This window comes from Lagopus muta, chromosome 16 (assembly GCF_023343835.1).
Source record: "Lagopus muta isolate bLagMut1 chromosome 16, bLagMut1 primary, whole genome shotgun sequence".
Classification (NCBI taxonomy): domain Eukaryota; kingdom Metazoa; phylum Chordata; class Aves; order Galliformes; family Phasianidae; genus Lagopus; species Lagopus muta.
In genome coordinates, this window is record NC_064448.1 from 879519 (window position 1) to 900970 (window position 21452).

The 21452-nt window shown below is 43.9% G+C and overlaps 1 long non-coding RNA gene across 1 annotated transcript in view; it reads right to left on the reverse strand.

The window, feature by feature from the left end:
• Positions 1 to 20074: 20074 nt before the first annotated feature.
• The window catches only part of LOC125701186 (uncharacterized), a 32252-nt gene continuing 30874 nt past the window's right edge, over positions 20075 to 21452 (reverse strand). The window contains exon 3 of the long non-coding RNA XR_007380169.1: positions 20075 to 20866. This is a non-coding gene — a long non-coding RNA (uncharacterized LOC125701186). The remainder of the gene's footprint in view (positions 20867 to 21452) is intronic.

Genomic DNA, 21452 nt, shown 5'->3' on the forward strand with positions numbered 1-21452 from the left:
CACCAGGGCTGTTCCCATCTCCATTTGCCCCAGAGAGCTCTGAGCTGCGCACCGAGGCCGGGCCCTGACAGCTTGTTGGGATGGCCAGCTTGCAGCTGCCTTGCAGCTTAATGCCACCCTTCTTTTTATGACTGAAGAAAGTGTTCCTCTCAAAACAGGAAAAATTGCACGAACAGAAGGCCTCATTGGGTCATCTCTTTGTTCAGACAGCGAGAGAATCACTTAATTACTGTCGCACTGACAAAGCTATTCCTCACCCATTTACAGTATTTGAGTTAGGAAGGGCTGCAGCAGATCGATACACAGGAACCTGGTGACAGATGTCATTCTGCCTTTACAGTAAGAGACAATACAATGAATGCAATATTTGCTCTTTTCTTGAGGCGTCTGGGTGTCAATGATAACAACCAAGGTCTTTGCCTTTGTCACAAATATTTGATTGCCTTTTCAGCACCTCAGTCAATAACAAACACCTCTGACACTCACTGCTTGCTGTCCGTTTTCAAAGAGAAAACAATGCCAAGAAGCACAGATCCATCTGCTGCAGAAACTTGTGAAACTCTTTGTTTCATGTTTTTTTTCCCCCCCCACGGTGCTGAATGACCCCCTTGTCCCATATGTCAGTGAATTCTTGTTCCCTTACACTTTCCAGATCTGTGTGCACGAGGCTAATGCAACTGGTGCTGACAAAGGGGCTGCTGCCGCCAGATATTAAACATGAACAGTGCTTAAAAAAAAAAAGAAATCTGTAAATTAATTAGTGCCCGCTTGGAATTCAGTCCTGGGAAGGAATGGGGAATTTCACTTGACTCATCTTCCTACTCTCCAGCGCTGGGGAGCTGAAGGGCCACGCAGTGCATGATGGCATTGATGCTTTCAAGGGGAACTCAGAGAGCGTAAACAGTTGTGAAATGAAAACAGCAAATTCCACAGTTATGACTCCGGTGAAAGTTACTCAGACATTTACATAATGGAACTTCCTACTCCCCAGATATCTTCCTTTCTGAAGAATTGTCTCAGGAAGGGACAGCATCAGGGATCATAAATTGTCTTTTGGCTTTTCAGCACTTTACAGGCTCCCATGCATCGCCAACAATAGGACTGGGGAATGACTCTTAACAGCTCATTAAGGCTGTTTTTGCCAAATGCAAATAATAAAAAGGCCTCTTAAGAGGCTGTCTCATTTTTATTCAGAAAAGCCTACTACAGAATATAAAAAGATGCCATAAAATGGAAATGCAATAGAAGACTCACTGCAGTTATCTCGGTGTCCTTTGAAAGATTTCCAGGCTACCTTCGAATCTCATGGGCATTTCTGGATGCTCCGCCGAACGATTTTGCTACGTGAATAAGACTGTTAATTCAGAAGGGCACTGCGAAGTATAAGATACTGTGCATGGATTTCTGAAGAGGAAGGGAGGATGAAGTAAACAGCAGTGAGATTTCAGTGGGCTTGGGTCACACTTGCTGCATTTTCTTAGTACTGGCTCCCATTCACTTCACTGTTTAAATCTTAATGTAGCTCTGAATCTTTAGTGCTGTTCAACCTCCCCACAAACACAGCAAATATTCTTGCCTATGCAAGGCATGTAATTTGGCATTCCTTCATTCTGGGGGGGCTTGAATGCTCATTGCTTTTCTAAGTCAGATTTGATAGTAATCTATGGTAGTAACCACTGTGATGTCTGAGGACTGCCCTGGAGTGTGCATTATTGCATGGTTTGCATGGACAGACATTGTGGATCCATCTCCCCTATAGGGAAATCCTCGTCCATGTAGACATAAAGTCACTAAGGAACATGTCCAATGAGCTCAATTAAATAGGACAATTACTGCAGCGTGGTTTGAGGACAACTCCATGAACATTAATTCAATGATGAACATTCATATTAGGTGAGGTACTCATTAACTTTTCTCTGCAACTGACTAATATTGATGTATTCATAGGAGATTTAGACTTACTTTATATTTCTTACATTACTGCCTGGAAAAAAATGTATTTCCCATAGACTGAACATTTGCTTAAATCTTCATTGCTCGAATACCAGTAGGTATTCCTCATCACTGTTATTTACTGTGCAACAACACCAGAAATCCCCTCAGTGAGAATCAAGATGCCAGTGTGGGAAATGAGCCTTCTGTCAGCACTTCCCCAGCAATACACTGCAGATTCCACACGGAGCCTGTGGGGTGCAGGAGTAAGGCTTCCTAAGTTTGTAGCACTTCCTTAAATCAGGGTTAAGCACTAACGTGGAGGTCACACTCGGTAACTTCCATTGAGTAAGGACAGGTAAAGAAACAAAAAAGCAATCCCGAGGCTGTGCAGAACTGTGGGGTCCATCTCTGAGGCTCGCCCTGCGGCCCGCATTACCCCACAGCACATCCTACCTGCATTTTCTCATGCCTACTTCAGTATAGCCTGAGCCTGTAGGATCACATCTCTTGGTTTAGGTGTCCTGACAAGGAACAACAGCAACAAAAGGAACAACACCATTGGGTTTGGGCTTTTCTCTCCAGTGTAAAAAGTAAGGGGACATTTCTGGCTTTGTCCCACACAGTTACTGCTGTTATGGCACACTCAAATCTACACTGTGATTTAGTGCTGTTCTCACTACCTTGGCCTCTCAGAGTAGGAGGAATGGGCAAACTTGACTTTTTTAAAATGCAAATGAACTAGAACCTTGAAGGGCCTTGGACTATTTTCCTAACTTCCTGATGGCCCATAAAAATGTGTCTCTAACGTTTTGTTACGATGGGAGACCCCCAGGAAGCAACATAATGAAAAATGGCACCGAGTTCCTAAACACGGGAATTAAAAACATCTTCATGCTCTCAAGAAGTCCTCTTCCTGCTAAGTTAACTTCTCCTGAGGTTGCAGTCTGCTCTCCATGCCCCCCACCCTCCCACATTTAAAGACTGCATTGATTTGATAGTGGTTCATTGGCACTACGCCCTATAAGGAAAAAGACAGTAGGGTTAAATTGCGAATAGCCCTTACTTCTGAAAAACTGCTGAGCTCCACCATATGGACTGCTATATGCCAAGGAATATGCTTTATTGGCATTGCTTGGAGGTTTACAAGCAATCTTCTTGAAGTTTTAATGGTTGCTTGGGTGATTTATCCTGTCTTGAGAGTCAGTGCTGTTAGGAGGCACCCAATTCTTGAGCTCTTGCTTTCCTTTATTATGAAAACCTTTAATCTTTCCTACATGTACCATAAATAACCTCATTATGGCCACACAGAGAAAATGTAACTGTTCCCATGTAAGTTTTGACTTTTTACTTAACGCTTTTATGAGCTACTCTAACTTCACAAGGCGGATGCTTAATATACAGCAGTAGAAATTTGGAGGGTGGGAGGGGGGGTGAAGAGAAAGGCCAAGAATGAAAGTGTCATATACAATTCTAAGTCCAGTGTCATTTTTCAGCCACAATTACCTCCATGATGACAAGCAGTCTTTGCTTTCTCAAAATTCTGAAGGGCAGCTCGCACTGCTTCTTATGATGGGTGTTTCACAGCGCTCAGCACCCCAATATTCAGATCCCAAAACAGTATTTCTACCCCAAAACACTCCTTAAATTTGTTCTGCCCCAAAGTGTTTTCACAGAAAGAAAGAACAGATATCTTTGGAGGCTAGAAAAAGAAGCACTGATAGAGATATACAGGACAGGGGTTGGTGTTGAGGTTCACAGCATGAGTAACAATTGCTTCAAGTTATCACATTCATGTATTCAGGTATTAATTAATTATTCTTAAATTGAAAAAAAAATTGAACATACAGAGAAAGGAAAATTTCGCTAACTCCTGTAGCTCTCCCCAGTTCTGTCATCCTTATGATAACTGAAATTATTTAAGGAAAAAGGGGGCAATGGCCTCAGAGCCACCAAACCCCCCAGGCCTCTTTGGCTCCATATCACGTCAGTCTCAGATGCACCCTTTCCTCCTTTGCCTCAGTTCATGCACATGTAAAAGGCAGATGAAAACATTTACTTCTCTTTGTGAAGCTTTGAGTTCGATGGAGAGAAAGGGACTGTAGTAACGGTCAGCACCAGTCCTACTTTTTCTTCAGCTTCAGCGTTCTGCCTAAAGGATTTTCTTTAACAAAACCTAGTCCTGTGTGAGCAGTTAGCTTTGGGGCTGCGTGGGACATCGATCACCACACCCATGGGTGGAAAGCATGAGACAAATCTCAGATAAGGGGGGAACAATTCGAGAATTCGGACTGATGTTTCATACAAAGCAACATTCAAATCAGCATCAAACAGCCGAGCATCTGACTTGAGATGGAGGGATCTGTAATTGAAGCAAAGCTCTAAGTGCTTCTTCTGAGCTAATTGCCATCTGAACGATTGTAAAAAAAGAGAGAAAAGGACTGGAGGGCAAATTACAACTTTGGAGAAGGGATGGACTAAAGTTAGAGGATGCATGCGAGAGTTATGCAGGGAATTTGCAAAGGGTTGGGCAGCTTTTTATGGAACATTTGCCCTTAAGTTTTAAATATGTCCTTGGTTGTGTAAGGGGGATGGGAGTGCAGAGTAGGAAATACCTCTATTTTTGGATAGAGGACATTCAATGTGAATTTAAATACAAAAAATACTATCTCATATAGAACATACAATTAATAGCAGACCATCCCTCTTACACAATAATCCTTATGCCACGGGTGAAGCCTAAAGCCAAGTCCCCAGTTCCACACATTTACCTGGGAGATTTCTGCTGTTACCCAGAGCAGCTCACGCTCACATTCAGAAGGGTGAGCAGATCTCACACAGCATTGGCACACTGGCCAAAATGACACACTGTAAAACACTCCAGATAATCACAGCTGGATTAATTAGCAGCAGCTCACATGTTCTGAGCACGCTCACGTTATTACAGGACGCAGAGAGGGACACTTTATCGCCAATAAAGTGCCCAGTTAAAGCCTAATAAATGTAAGCTGCTGAAACTTCCAGAGGTTCAGAAAGTGAGTCCAATCCATCAGTTTTCTGCCACATTATGTTTTCTTGCTCAGGGATTGCAGCAATTTGGAGAACACTTGTTGGTTTTGGTTTTTGCTATAACAATTTCCAGCATGTAATATGGTTTAAATCTGGGATCTATATTATGAGAGTGCCTGAGCTCTTCTGCAGAATGGAATAAATACCTCATACCAGACTGAGGCGGGCTGTACTTCATAATACCAAGAAAAACAGAAACAACTGATTTTTGCCTTTCGTGAAGCTCAGTAAGGTCTGGATGTAAAAGACAAGTGATGTCAGCAGTATTTTGTCTTCTTATTCAGTGCACTGACAAGACAGCAACACTGTGTGCATTCTGCAAAGCTAGAAAGAGTTTGCTTTGGAAGAAGCACGAGTGCAGCAGGTGACAGAAGCAAAGCTCAGAAAGGCAGCAGTTCCTCAGCTCTGCTCGGGCTGCCCCGGGTCTGTGTGCAGGAGGCAGCAGTAGGAGCTCCTCCAACTTGGGGCAGGAGGGTGAACTTATTTCATGCTTACAGAGAAAGTCTTTTGGAAAAACAAAGCAGGGACTGCCTGCTATGCACATAGAAATGACCTCGCAGAGAAAAAGCGTTGGCCCTGCAGTGTGCACTGAACACTTGGGATCTTGCAAGCTGAAGTAGAGGCTGTGGGGCAGAGGACTCTGGGACAGCTCTGTGGGTACCATGAGGGCAGTTTGTTGTAGGGGCCACCCCCCAAGTGCTCTGTATTTGCCCCTGACCCTGCCCTGCCGACCCGGTCCTATTCATGCTGTCTGCAGGAGCAAGAAGAACAGAGGGTCTCCTCAGCTTCCAGCTGCTTCTGGGTCGTGCACGAGAGCACAGTGTGATCCCCATTGCAGGAGATATCTCACATGGCTGCTTTAAGCATGTCTTACCCTGCCCACATGCTGCACTAATGGGCACACCATGTCAATGAGACAAATTCTATTTTCCCAGGTAAAATTCTTAATGAAAATAGCATTTCTTGCCTGTGAGAATTTCGTTTTCAGTGGTAGTTTTCTAGAATAAACACAGACTGTGAATATATAATCAGACCTGGAATATATAATCAGGTATTTTCAGATGCCCTTACTACCACCACAACCAGTCATCCACTTCAACAAGCTGATATGACACATGAAAGCACTGAAATCACTCCAACAGACATTTTCCCCTTCTTGGGTCTCCCCACCACATCAACCCACAGTCGTGCAGCCTTGGAGAACTGTTTACTTTACCTCAGTAGAATATTCCCAAAAGTCTGTGGCTATTTCCCAATGGTGACGATGGCTGGGGAGGGGATTGCGAGCTGATGATAACGGGATGGAGGAGATTAGGCAGCTAAGCCATCCATTTTAGTTCCAGTGATCAGATTTCACAGCCTTTATCTGAAGCACTGACTGGCTAACTTTTCAAGCGAGGCTAAAATGAAGCAGTGCAGCTATAACCAATAACTTAATGCATGTTGATTGCCATCAAAAAATTGTCATCTATCCGAAGGTGCCTGTGTTTCTGTGCTGGTATATGTGTTTGAGCTGGAGAGTTTCATCTTGTAAATGCTTATTCTCGTTATCTGTAGAATTACTTATAGCAGAAAGCTCTGCTCCCACTTGTGATTGCAATCATGGTGCTCACAGTAAGCATCACGGCACAGAGATGAGGTTTATAAAGATCAGCATAGATATCAGGGACAAGATTCTGCTTTAGGCAAACAAAATGCTTCAAGACTGAACAGAAAATACTGGCCTGGACCATTAGGCAGAAATTACTTATCAAGAAGAAAAAAAAAATACAGCCCAGAAGAATTCAGCCAGTGTTGCCCAGACATTTTACAAGGAATTGTAAATGCTTAGTACCATAGTTGCCAAATACAATGAAATACAATTAACTGGTATTAAGCTTTTTGTGATAAAAGGGACCTTTCCCTTAAGAACAGTTTTTAACAAGCAGCTTTACTTGTTTATCCTTAGAAAGAAAAATCCGTCCCTGTATACATATTTTGAATTTAAACCTAAAACCACGGTGTTATTCTTATTAATGCTCTCAGAAAGCTCCCTGGAGTTTTCCAGACCTCCCATAGGTTCCCTGAGGGGAAAAACAGAGCTGCACATGGGCAAGTGTGGGGGTGCGAAGGGAAAGAAAAGTTAGTTCCAAGTGCACTGTGATGTGCCAGATCTCAGGAGGCATGGAAAAAAAGCACAAAAATTGTGATTTTTACAAGGGGAACGGCGTATTGATTTGAGACCTTTATATCAAAAGGAGCTCAATTAATCTGATTTCAGTTGACTTCCTACATCCCTACCTTTCAAAACCAAAGCAACAACCACAGCAACAAAATATCAACAAATGTGCACAGCAAAAACTGCCATAAGAAAAGATCATGATGTTTAGTGTTAAAAATGGAAAGCACTGCACTTCTGAAGTGCTTGCGGCAGTGGTTCTGTTACAGGAAAGACTTGAGGTCAGTTTAAATACAGATAGTGATTTCAGAGTTTTGATCCTAGTTGTCATTTCATTCTAATGATGACAGGCTCAGTAAACAGAGCGAGACAAGTCATGTTCCTTGCAAACTGCTGAAGTGATAAACGTGTTATTTAAGATACCCTGTAGGGCTGCCTGTATGGAGATGAAATGGAAAAACAGGAAAGAAGAGGTGAGAATTTGGTAATAAACATACAAAAACAACAAGCCTCTCTGACTTTGCTGCTGTGGGGTCAGAAATTCAGGTGTACAGACAGTGCTGGACCTGCTGAGACTTTCACACCACCAAAGTGGCACCAAAGGCTTTTCTCCAAGGATGTGCTTGGGCATCACTGTGATGTCTGCCTTGTGGAGAAGCGTCTGGTGCTGCCATTGGTAACCTGAAAACTCCTTCCTGTTTGCTCACAGAGGAATATATGTGTGTGTTCTGGAGATCTTGTAGTTAGTTTGACTCCAGAAGATAAAAATAAAGCACCACATAGGAGTTAAGAGTCCACTGTAGTGGACATGATGAACAAAGATATTCAGGGGGTTATCGATGTGTTGCATCAGGCTAAGACTTGGTGTAAAACTGCTGCAAATAGATCACATGCAATAGAAACAGAGGCTTATGATCATTAATTTCCATCATTTTGCTATTCAAGAAAAAAAAACATGAGAAGAGTTTCTCATAATTCCTGCATGGTTTGCTGTGAGGGGTTGGCCCAAGCCCTGCAGGAAGGCAGCAGAGGCTCTGCAGGGTCAGTAGTGCACACTTCCAGAGGCTCTCGCACAGCACAGCACGTGATTGTTCACTGCTGCAGTGCAGGCACCTGCTCACCAGGACATGGCAGAGACCTTCCTTACTCTTTTCTCAAAAAGGAATTTCAGGGCAGGAATGTTTCCTTATCAACTGCAGCAACTTTCAGACAGGCAGACTCATGACTGCCGGATCAGATAAAGTAGCTATGGAATTTATAGTGTCCCCATTACACAGTATCTGAGTATGATATGTCACAACATCACACCGACATTGGGAAACACAATCTGCATTTCCCTGTATAAAGGGTGAAACTAGGGCAAGGGGAGAAGAGGTAATTTGCTCCAGGTTGCCCAGGAAGATGTCAGCAGAGGGGAGCTGAGCAGCGGCTGCCAGGGTCCTCAGCCAACACCCTGCCCAGCTCTTCCTCTCAAAAGTGATGCCTGTGAGATTTCCATCCATGCTGCTGTCTCTGGAGCTGTGCAGGGTACAAGCAGCATGGGATTTCAGAAGCATAAGCAGGGTGGGTAAGGAACCAAGAGGCATGGGGCAGGGCAAGGACAGCCATCCTGCTGTTAGGACACAAAATGCTGCTCTCAGAAAGCGCCCAGCTGCTGGCAGCCATCTGACGGCTGGTCTCTGCCCTGCCTCACCTCAGGGCTGCCTGCTGTACCCTTGCTCATCAGCTTTCCTCAGCATCTATGTCTTGCAGGTCTCCTTTGTAAATAAACAAGCAACAAGCACTACTTCAGGGCTGATGTAACTCATGGACACACTCTGAAATGCTGATGGTGGAGAGGCCTCCCAGCCTAACTGATCTTCCTTGCTGTTGCTTGCAAGAATTAGAAGGCTCCCTCTGCTTTCCTTTGTACGTGGCTCCCACTGCAGTGCCGTATCTGTGATTTGTTGCAGATAGGTTTCCACTGGTTCCTTTCTGAGGGTGCACTACGCACTTTCTGCCTTTGGTTGTTGCATGACCACAGTAACGGCCTACAGTACGGCGAGGAGCAGCAGAGCCTGGGAAGAGGGGAGAACTCTTTGAGTTAACCCAGCTCGGTGCTCAGAGGGAGATGTTATCTGCTGCTCGGCAGAAGTCATTTTTGTGCAAAACCAAGAGATAAGATATGAAAAAACACGAGACATTTATTTCCATTTCTTGCATTTGGATGCATAGAAGTTTAAAGAGCGTTATAGAGCACTTTCTTCAGATGCATTACAAAAGACTCTTCTACACATTTCCAGTCTAATCAAAATCTAAGAAACGGGCATATGTAGGCAGTGATTTAGAAGTTAGCAGATTCTCTAGCGAAGCAGAAATTATTGTTATTCCAGCATAAAAAGTGTTTGTGGGCATACAAAGAAAAAGAGGGTAATGAATAAAAAGTCATGTATCACTCAATAGTCGAAACTGTAACTGTACAGGGAATGAGACGTGCAATATGGGTTATTTGGCTTACTGGGCTTCTGTAAGTGCAGAGATCAGTCTGCACCTGCATTTGTAAACTCCTCAGGTTTGTTCAAGTTCAGATGCTGACAACAACCAGCCACTCAAAAGCAGGTTTCAGCTTTCTGAGTGAAAAAAAAATCCCGATTTATTCTCTCTATGAATAAACAAATAAAAAAAGCTTCTAATTCAACAGGACTGCTTCTGACGTTGAGTTATATTCAGTGTAAAGGTATCAGAGTTATTTCAGTGCAACCATCCCAGGGCTGGTGTCTCTCAGCAGAGACCACTAAGAAACAACAGAGCTGACCCCAGGCTGCCTGCTGGCACACTACAGCCATTAGAGCATCTCCCACCTCATCCTGTCTGCACTTCCACTGTACTTAATGAGACCACGGGGGTCACAGACCGCAAGCTGGGCCTAAAGCTATCACACAGACTGTGACGCTACAGGCTGGAATCCGACTGGAACACAATACAGAGTCAAAATTACATAAAAATAATTTTGTGGCAACTTGCCCTCAATCCCACGTGGGAAGACAGAGAAATGTCACCACATGTCAAATGAACCAAAAGCACAGAAGAAATCCTCCCACTGAGCTGCAGGCAGGTGAGGCGCAGGGCAGCCTCCCTTCCAGCACAGCAGGAGCTCCGCTCAGACACAGAGATGGGGCAGAGATGGCACACGGGCTTTTACCTGTGCTAGAACCTGACGTTCTGCCTTTCTGGTGCCCCAAGAATGTGGCCACTCAGCATTTCTGTAGACTAAAGGCAGCGTCAGTGAAACATGGGGTACCTGGGGGGGGCGTGCATGGCTACCTGCCTCAAGACGCTGTGCTGTGACTCTTTGGGAGCGCTGAGTGCTGTGATTTTCAGGTCACACAAAGCCTGAAGACGATTTTACTCCCTTTACAATTTGGCAAACTTCACTGCAGACCTTTTTTTGCAGGGACCAGAACTGAGCAGCACCTCCCCCCATCCCACCCTTCAGTTTCTTTTTACAAGAAAACGATTACATTCATTTGATTCACAACAAAAACAAAACCAAAAAACACAGAACAACCCCCCAAAACGTATGAATTCTCTTTGTTCCAGATGACTGCAACACTCCTGCATTAGGCAAACCATTTGGTGTGTGCATGCGAGGCTGCAGAATGAATTTTATTACAGCCACAAAACAGATTTTTAGCAGCAGCTCAGAACTGCATGCAGATGAAAGGGGAACCAGCTGAGCTCGGCGCTGCAAATCGGTTCCCCATGATTCAACTATTTCATCCTCCGGGCTACCATCGCCCTCCTCGTTCTGCAACAAGTGATAATGCTGGCGATAAAAGTCTCTCCTGGATGATCAGGGAAGGGAGATAACAGCTATCGTGGCCTTGCTTGTGGTTAGCGAATACTTCTTCGACAGATGTTTTGCCAAATATAGTGAAACGAGAGGGATTAAAAGAAAATAATGATTAAAGACACTAATTGCCATATTGCAGCCTTGCAGAACTTTGTGATACGTTGCTAGAATTTTGCCTTGGAAAAAAAAGGAGAGCATTGCTGGGATATAAAGAGTGTGGTATGTGCTTTTCTTCCACTTCAGCCACATGAGCTTTGCTATAATTATCACTTTTTTGGCTTAATTATGAATAACTATGGATAATTGCCACATATTAAGTTATGGTGCACTTGGATATGCTATTCCCAGCAAAACGTATGGATAGCCACTAAACTTATACCTGATTCCTTTACAGAACGAGAAGGAAATACTCCTTATCCTGCAGCATTAAAACAAATCAAAAGTGCTGAACAATCAATGTCTGTTCCTTCATTTATCTGCTGTATTTTTTACTCATTGATGGACTTTTATATATATGTATATATACAGGTTAGTCGAAATTCTGAGCATTCAGTGTCTCTGAAAATCAAGCCACATTGTTTAAGTGCTGTAAGCCTGGACTGTGAATAGTATTTAGAAATAAAGTTCAAGATGATGTTTACAAGCATTCCTGAATAAAGGCTTAATTATCAGCTCAGCTGCTGGTTTCCAGATGCCCAAATTTACAGTTTTCACTTCATTTGTGCGCCTGTGTGAAAACCTCTGGCAGCGCTCACAATCTCCAGCTTCGGGAAGCACAGATGAGCCAAAAGAAATATTTTTCAGCCATTTAAAGCGAGATGGGGGCATTAAAAAAACAGCGCGGGGAATTGATACCAACATACAAAAACCACAACAGGAATCCGAGCGCTTGGGCTCCCAAATGCAGCCCTGCACATAAAGACAGGCATTATTTCAGCACGCGCCTCTAAATGCGTGCGGGGGCACCCAGGAAGCTGCTTCTTAGGTAGGGAAGATTTATTTGCAGCCCATTCAATACCAGAACTTTGCTACTAAATGCTTTTCAAATACAGTTCATTTTCATGCCATGATCTCTAATGAAAAGTGCCTGCTGAGTGCAGTACAAACCATTTGGTGCCCCAGTGTCAGGGGAGGAAAAGAACAACATTCAGTAAAACTGAAGGTTTTTATTATCACGTCGTAAATGAACAAATGGCATCTGTCAATACAAAGGGGCTCATAGGGGGTATAGAAAGGAAGCTTAGTTATTACGCTCGGGGTGTGCTGCTGAAGTGACAAACTGGAGTTCTATTAACATGCCAGTTATAGATCTCCTCTTCCTCCCCCACCGCCCCGACCATTTTCTTTTACCTCCTTCAATTTGGTACATACCAGAACGGCTGTAAAATGAGCTTTGGTCAGACAGTGCTCACCGTTTAATGCTGGGAGCTGCAATCATCGCTAGGAGTAATTAAAAAGTGGGGCCTCTGTATTCACATGGAAAATTGGGTCCTGCAGCCGCCCGTCCTTCAGAGAGCATCACCGGGCAGTGAACCCCTTCAAGCACTAATCCCGTCACAGTTTTCATATTTAGGCAATAAACATCTTTCACTGCACTGATAAATGACAAAGGTGTTTATGAGCTTCAGGAAATGTTTATACCATAAGTATAAAAACCAGAGATGGGATTGTTGGTGCTAGGGGGCACTCAGGTCTGTGCTCAGAGCCCGGAGGAGATGCAGGGGTAGGGAGGAAAGGGAGGCTCGGGGGGTGGGAACCTCCAAAATGATTCTTACTAGAAGAGATTAAGCTGCTTTTCTCATAAAACTGTTCAGTGGCCCTGAGCAGGTGTGGCTGCAAGCTGGAACTGCCAGTGAGGCAGAGCCCAAGGAGGGCTGGGGAAGTGCCCAGGACCCCCTGCTCCAGCCTGGGGGAGGAAGTGGGGCTGGAAGTGTCCCCCCCGAGGAGCCAGCCCTGCTGCAGGCTCACAGCAGGAGCATCCTGGCAGAGAAAGGGAAAAAGCTGGCGTTGCTCTTTGGGAAAAGTCTACAATTAGACCTACAGTATGCTGAAAACAGCTTAGTGGGCCAGAGCTAAATCATGTTAGCAACCGTGCGAATGCAGGACATTGGGCATTTTTAATGGAAACAAGAAAATCCCTGAATTGCTTATGTGCTTTATCAGCTTATTCAACTGCTGGGACGAGTTTGTATTTTACTATGAGCAGGCATTTAAAATGAAGCAGGAAAGGAATTGTTATGACTATAAACAACAATTTCATTCGAAATTATTTTGCAAAATGCCCAGAATACAAAACAAAACTCTCCTGCGAATGCATTACACAAACGCAGAGTTTTTATAATGCCCTAAAAAGAAAGGTTTTAGCACAATGAATCCTAAGCACCGAAACTGTGAAGTTAGGAGACTCAAATATAGCATAAGCAGGTCTTGGTCAATGTGCGTCTCAGGCTGAGCTCATACACTCGAGGCTTGCTGCTGTTTGGCAATGCGTGGGAATGCCAGGGTGGTTACCCACGCCCTGTGCTGGCTGGATGAATGCCCTCCCTACACAAAGCAGCACGCTCCTGGCTCCACTTCCAAAGGATGGATGGTGGACACGGTCCCCCAAGATTTCAGGGAGCATTACTGTTACCAAAGGTGTGTCATCTCCTGCAGATCCCACCGAGGATGACGAACAAGCAGACTGCATCCTCCCACCGGCAATGAATTGCAGTCACAAGCGTTGGAGCAAACTCACTGCAAATGGAAATTGTGCAGACAATGACCCAGGCTGCTTGGGATAACACATACTCGTTATTTTTCACCTTCAACCCCTGATTCCACCTTGTTCTGACACAATTAATGTGTCACGAGAAGAGAAGCCTGTCTGAGTTTTGCCTCCTCTGACCATGATATTGGGAACAAACACCTATTTTGACAAGGCTGTTTGGAGGCCAGGCTTTGCTGTGCTCACCTCGCAGCAGATCATGCCACCTGCAGACTGGCACGCTTCAATTGGCCGCGCTCCCTTTTCACACCTGCAGAGGATCTGCCCCACCACAGCTGTAGGGCTGCTCACTGTAAAAACATTTGTCCGAATCTCTGTACAAAAGCTGGGCGGCTTCCTTTCACCAGCCTAGAAATTAAAAAGCCTCTTAAAACAAGAATAATCTCGGGAGTGTCGCCTCTCATACTGGATGGCTTTATGCACACATTTCCCTCTCATGCAGACTCCTGCTTTTACAGCTTTATGACAACAACTGCCTGGCTGCAGAATCTGTGCTGCAAATCCAGGGTACCCAGCTGAAACAGTCGGCAAAATTTTAACTTCAAATCAGTGCAAAAGCTAATTAATTAACTAAAGATTGCAGCAACTTGCTTCTTTTTGTTTTCATGTGGGGGAGATGAAAGGGTTCCTGCATCTTCAGCAGATGGAGGGATGGGAACGAACCACAGAATTTGCCTCAAATTAAGAAAAAATACATAGCAACTTTAGCAGTTGTTTGTCCCCTTCCCGTGTGTGTTCACCCCAGAAAGAGATTTGCTTGCTGGGAAAGCTGTACAGAAAAAGCAGCTATTATAAGGATTATAAGCTGTATAAGGATTATTCAGGAAGGAAAAAAAAACGAAAACCTTTCAAATGCATAATGCAGAGTATTCCCATCAGAGATGTGATTGCAGCCTGCTTAGGGGAGAACACTGAATCCTTGACAGTGCAGCACAAACTGAGGCACCCCAGAGCTGCCCATGTGTCAGAGCTTGTGTGCAGTGGGACTCGGCCTTCACCAGCACAAAGCTGTCCTTACAACCAGAGCAAGAGCTGTGCTCTGCACCTGGAAGCAGACCAGCCGGCCAAAGCTCCTCTTTTTCTGCTGCCGTACCCATGCTGGCTAAGTCACACGAGCAGTTTGAGCACAACATCCTCCCCTCAGTGGCTGTGGACAACCAAAGGAAAAATCAATTTATTTGTGAAGGGGAAAACTTCACCTGAGGTGGTTTTTTGTTTGTTTGTTTGTTTTTAATAAGAAAATACTGAAGAAAGGAGTTCTTACGGAAGAAAGCCCAGGAAACTGCCATCCTTACCTCAGGACTCTAAAATAAATAAGGTGAGATCAGCTGAACGAGTTATTAACACACAAACAACGATGAGCAGAAGCGCTGTGAGCCACTACAGTGACTGCCAAAGGGAAATACAACGTCGGAACGTTTCCCAGCCTTGAGCTCTTGCAGCGGTGAGCATCTCATGGCACTGACACATCGCTGCGCTCACGGGCGATCCAGAAATGAAAGGAACAAACACAAACCAAATCCCTGCGACATTTCACACCTCATCATCGAGCTCATGTTCAGAGACACTGCGGGGCACTCTTTTGTTGTTCGTTACTGACAATCCTGGGGGAATCGGCCCCCTCTTCATTAGAACTAACATTTGTTTTCTATGGATAAATCTGTAGTATATACACAGTATAGATTTATGAAATTAACATGGTTTTCTTTTTTAGCAACAAAACCAATACGGATAGATCGGCACTAAGACTTGACGTTTTCTGGCAGCTTTCATCCAACAAACCTCACCGACCACTGCATGCGGGGAAAGCAAACTCACATGAAACGAATATCATTAAATCCGCCTAAGTGAGAAAACTGAGACGCTGAGCTGCTGTACATATTCCGGCACAACAAGCAGTTCGTTGAACTTTTTCCTCCACTATTTGCATCTGATAAACAGTTTATTTTCCCATCTATTTAACATACTTGTCTTTTGTCATTCGGTGACAGCGCTGCTGGCTTTCAGGACAGACGCACGGCATTCAGCCCAGGATCAGATAAGCACCAGGCTCACTTACTGCAATCGGGAGCCAGGCTGATCGCATTTAGAATAAGAATTTCTCATAGCGTTACTATTCAAATTCAGAAACAGAGAAATAAATCTGTCTAATCTCTACAAAAGCCCACTAAAGCAGTACTTGGAAGCTTCCCATCACGGATGAAACCAGGCACCCTACTCTACCCAAAATGATTGATTATGCTAAAATAGCACCTGAGGTCTGGTTGGTGGTTGGAGGGGAGGTGGCAGTTTGGAGGGTCTCCTGGTGGCCAGCTGTGCTGAGGACGCTGCTTTAGGACACATGACTTGGGCCGCACGAAGCCTTCACGTGCTGAACTCAGCTGGTCACAAAATGTAACAACCCTGATGTATTTTTGTTGAATTTCCAGGTGCATCTTTTCCTCCGAGAGCTGCACTGGCCCAATGGTAGCACCTACACGTGTGTATGGCCAGCAAACACACGCATGGTGAGCTGAGCCTCCAGGAGGCCCCTGCACCAAGGCAGCACAAAAGGCTCCCTGTGTCTGGGAGCAGTGGAGATGGTTCGTACTGGAGATGAGAGAAAAAATACTTTTCACGGGTACAAAGAAGAAGAACTGACAACTTACACTGCATTTGAAGCAATGTGTTTCGTATAAATACCTTTTACTCCTCTCCTCCCATTCACCTCCCCTACTTCTGACATAAACTGTTGCATTCCTTTAAGATTTATGAAAGATTATTTGAGTGAGAAGTGAATGTCTCAGCAAATGACTAACTGACCTTCCACCTATGATCGTGACCCTCAACCAGATGAGCCTTTTGAAGAAATATTTTGGATTCAGTTAGGAAATGGCAGTGTAATTGAAACAAACTTGTGGGGCTGTTCAGCACTGGGGAAGAACAGTGCTTGGTTGGGGAACCTTTGCCAACTGCTTTGCCTGTAGGAGTTAAATTAATGGCCAGTTTTCCCACATACAAGACAAGACACAAGGACATTTTCAGACTGTGGTGGTAATAAAAATGAGTCATTTATATTAAAAAAATAATAGATTGTGTCTCAGAAATAGCTTTCATCAGACCTATAAATCAGCCATAAACTGAAGTCCTTTTTTGTATTTGGTAACTGTCCATATTTTTCTGAACATTTATTGCTAGCTTCACCCTGTAGTCTTGCAAGAGATATCCATGCAGATAAGCAAGCGATGCCTATATTACAGCCCCTTGCATAGTAAGAGAGAAGGAGGTAGGAGCAGCAGTGGCATGAGATGCTGCAGCAGTAATGAGACTGAGTTTGTGTACTACATAAATTATGGCACTTCGAAATTCTCAAGAGTCTCTGAGCCAAAGGTCTCAAATCGTTTGTAAATGTGATTGAAGCTTTCTATTTCCTCTACGAACCAAAGTAGGTTTTGCTTGACATTTAATCTTTGTTCACTCTGCTCAGTGCCTCTACAGATACAGCCACAAGTTGCCCATAAGTCACACATCTGGGGCTGCCTGAAGTTGCTGTGCAGGGCTGCATTGCTGTCCCAGTTGGGAAATATCTCCAGGGGAAAAAGTCCAAAAGCTGAACAGTGTCTGAGTTATTTCTTTGCGTTTGAAGTTTCAAACAGTGGTGTTAACTAGGAGAACAAAAACAAAACAGAAGAATCCGAAGGGCTGATTTCATAAATAGTTTGATTTAGGCAGTAGAACCTGAAGTGAAGAAAACTCTCAGCGTAAGACACAATGACCTTTCAGACTATCACTAATTAACCCAATATACAAACTGGAAGTCAGAGCATTCCTGCAGGCAGAGGGAGCAGCTTGCATCATCTCAGTTTTGAAGAAAGAAACTTTGAAAAGCGCAGAGATGTGCACATGAGATGAGCACTTTTGACCTCCCTATGCTTTTCTGTTTTTACTTTTAATTCTCTGAGTGCTCCGTTTCTGCTTTGCCTTTCGTGTTATTAAAGTGGGATCACTTAAAAATTCTGGACTTTCTCTCTTTTTGCATGTTTTAAACCATGAAAAACAACGCCGACCAACCGACATCAACAGCGATTTTTCACAAACAGCAATAAGATACGGCTATAGTGCAAGGTCTGGTTAGACATTTTAGTCATATGACCTTCATCTTTGCAAGAATCTATTGTTACATTCCATTTATTTTTGTCAATATTGACATCTGACCATGGACACAAAATGATCTCTTTTTCTTGCCTATACTCTCCTGTCCAACTTTGCATTAAGAAAGCAATTGAAAAGCCTAATGCATGGAAAGTGAATCTTTTGTATTCACTATAATGCCCAATTTTTCCTTTGGACTTACCAAAGCTGTCCAAACAAGAGCTAGATTTTCCCTTTCAGGAGAGAATAATGGAAACTTTAAATGAAATCAGAAGGTTGCTTGACCTGTTAGAAACTCTGAGGTAAAACCGATGTGAAATTATAATGTAAAGCCATGTGAGGATGTTGTATCAATTGCAGCGCCTTCTGCAAATCTCGTCTTTTCAACAGAGCTAAAAATTAAAATAACTTGGAAACTTGGAATGATTGTGCCAGCTGCTGAACTACCACATTGTGTGCTACAGCTAGCACGGGAATCTGAGTGCAATTTCATTTAAATTTACTCATAGTGAAAGATTGATTATGAACAATCAAATGGTCTTTTAAATAACTACTAAAAACACTGCTGCTTGCAAGTGAATTTCAGCCAGCACTTTGCAAGATGAGTCCTAAGTACATCCTGCTCACCTCCACACGTGTGAGCCCACAAAAGCAAACCTGGAGCTCTCAGAACTTAGCAACACTTTGACATGCACCAAACCTGAGATGTGACAGGTAATTTTGGACATTCTGAGTCCGGCTGTTGCACCAACAGACCATCAGAAAGCACAGATTTCACCTTGAAGAATACAACCCGTCCCTGAAGATACCGCCCCAAACCTTTTTGGTTGAATGCAGTGAAGCATGCAGCAAGAGAGAGGAAACAGCCAAATTCTCACCCACTTCAGCAAATCTAAACCCATGGTTCTAAGCATGAAGCATGAGATGAATTGGTTACTTCTGCTCCAGCTCATGTTGGAGTTTGCTTAATAAAATAGCATGTTAGCAGAGGGATCCTGGAAGTGAACCAGAAGGAGCAGCACAGTAACGGCTCCTTTAACCTTCCCTGGCCCCTTAATGTCCGCTATGGGCAACCACAAAGGAGGGAGGTGGAGTTCTGTGCACCATCCACAGCTTATTAGGAGAAGACAAGAACAGAAAAAAAGAAAAACTGTGTCTGCAGCGGTTTATGAGTAAAACCATTTAACATCAGCCTGTGTGAGGTGCGGGCACTCAGCAATGCAGAGCTGGGGATGCCCAGGGCACTGCCTGCACTCAGCAGAGCCAGAGGAGGGATCACTGCTTAAGATCACTGCAAGTCCAGACTGGAGCTCTGAGCCATGGTTACACATACAACTAAACTTATGTACCTTTCCCTTAGTTTGAAAGAGAGAGCGCAGTTTGTTTTGAAGATGACAAGTAATACCTGAATCCATTGCTGGACACAAATTGCAAATTCATGCATTTCCCAGTGTTACACAAAGTGGCACACCACCTCTCTTAATCTGCCTCCCTCTCAAATGAATAAATATTCTGTGCATCTTTTGATATAGGCAGGAAAACCTTTAAATACTTTGGGACATTTCTGTTAGAAATAATTTTTAAAGCCCCATATTTTAAAGGTAAATCGACATCTTTTTAAAAATATCATTCAGGTTTTTTACTGCTCTAACATTAAAGGAATGGCTAGTACTGCCACTGCTTAGAAGGGTTTGCCCTTTGAGCTGAGTGCCTTTTCTTCTTTCTACATGCATTTCGCCACCATTTCTTTTTGATGAAAGTGTTTTCTCCCCCAGCGCTGTGCATTAGGTTGACAATGCACAGGATTGCCAGACGGTTTTGTCGCTTATGCCATAGACTTTACTATTCCTTTGAACCTCGCTCAGCGTAAAAGAAGTTTTTCTTAATAAGTAGTTGTTCATCCTTTGATATGCACATCTGGATGTGCCTCTTATCTACAACGTGGTAATGCTGCTTCCTGAAGATAATGATAAAAGAACAACTGCAAATAACAAAAAAAGAAAAGCTCAAAATACTGTCAGATTTCTTTTAAAGAAATGGGTGGGTGTGGGGTGTGGAAAGAGGTGAAACTCTCTCCTCATTTCTTTGGCCCTTTGTAGTAGGAAAATAAAATAAAATGAAATACAAGCCCATAAAGAAAACCGCTGATTTACACATAGGAATCGAGGATATGAGAAACACGACTGTACAGATTTGAAAAGTCTTACATAGCTCAAATAAGACGTCGTTTGATTTTCAGTTTACTGCCTATAATAAATCATAACATCAATATAAATAACAATCAACTCAAAAGCACGTTCTCAGTGCAGCTGATGAATTGATGAGGGAAAAAAAAACCCTTTCCACCTGCATCTGGGACAGACATCTTCCAGTGTACGCTGCCGTGCTGTGTTTGGTACCATGGAATTCAATTTTCTTTAACTTGCAGATAAAAACTGCTCAGCATTGCTCAGCTGCACCTCCACCAGCTCTCCCGTCAGCTCCATATCTCTGAGTTTCTCCACCTATTTTCACCACTGGGAGCTGAGGACAGTGGCTGGCAGCGGCAGGATCAGTCCCACAGCACACAGCACGCTGCTGAGAGGCACCATCTGAGACCGCAGTGCTCTCCTGCATGAGATCTAACCTGCCTTCTCACCGCCTGCCTGAAGATGAGTGCTCCCAACTGCAGACACTGAGAAGCTTCCAGCTGCCAGCTGTGCCACAAATCTTGGCTTTCCCTATGGCACACCTCTGAAGGCATTCCCCTATTTCTGTGAATGAGTCCCAGCTCTTTTTCCTCATGACGAATGAGAAACAGCGAGTCAAACATTTTTGGTCACTGCAGTTGTCAGGTCTGCCTGCCACATTTCCCACTGCAGGCATGCAGCAAAGGTGAGGAGCAGAAACCCTGCGTGGCACAAACCTGCTGCAGGCGTTGGGCTGCCCTGCCAGGACCTGGATGCTCCGCCACGGCCGCGCCGGGCCCCGCTTCGCCCTGCAGATAACATTCATGAATTGATCCCTCATTAGTATGCAGCAGGCATGGGAAAATGATAAACTCCTATTAACACTGTCATGGCAACTGAAAAAATGGCTGCTTTGGAAGAACAAGGTCCACAACAGAAGAAAAGCAAAGGCCTCTTTCCTTTCTTCTGTCTGACATCTGTTGTTTAACATACAAAATTGTATTCTAGTGACACACAGTAGTGCAGATGCAGTTAAAGGTTGGCCAGCAATCGCTATCATTATCAGCTCCTATTTTCAGGGCTTACGTGGCTCATCTCTGAGATCCTGTTCTGGGCTGCAAGCTGCCACGCAGGATTTTGGCCCAGAAGCAAAATTTATTGTACAGATTATGCCTGGATTATGGCTGAGCAGAGAAGAAAAACTGCCATTACTTAATTCTCCTTTGTGACAAAACCGCAGAAAACACAGTTTTTTTAAGCAAGTTAATTTAAGTCCATCTCCTAAGAAACTCGGGAGTCCAGGAGCGATTAAAAAGCATTGTTGAGTTTTCGGGTGACGTAGGAACCTAAATCAGGTTAATTAGGTTAAATTAAGTATACCTAAATGTACACATT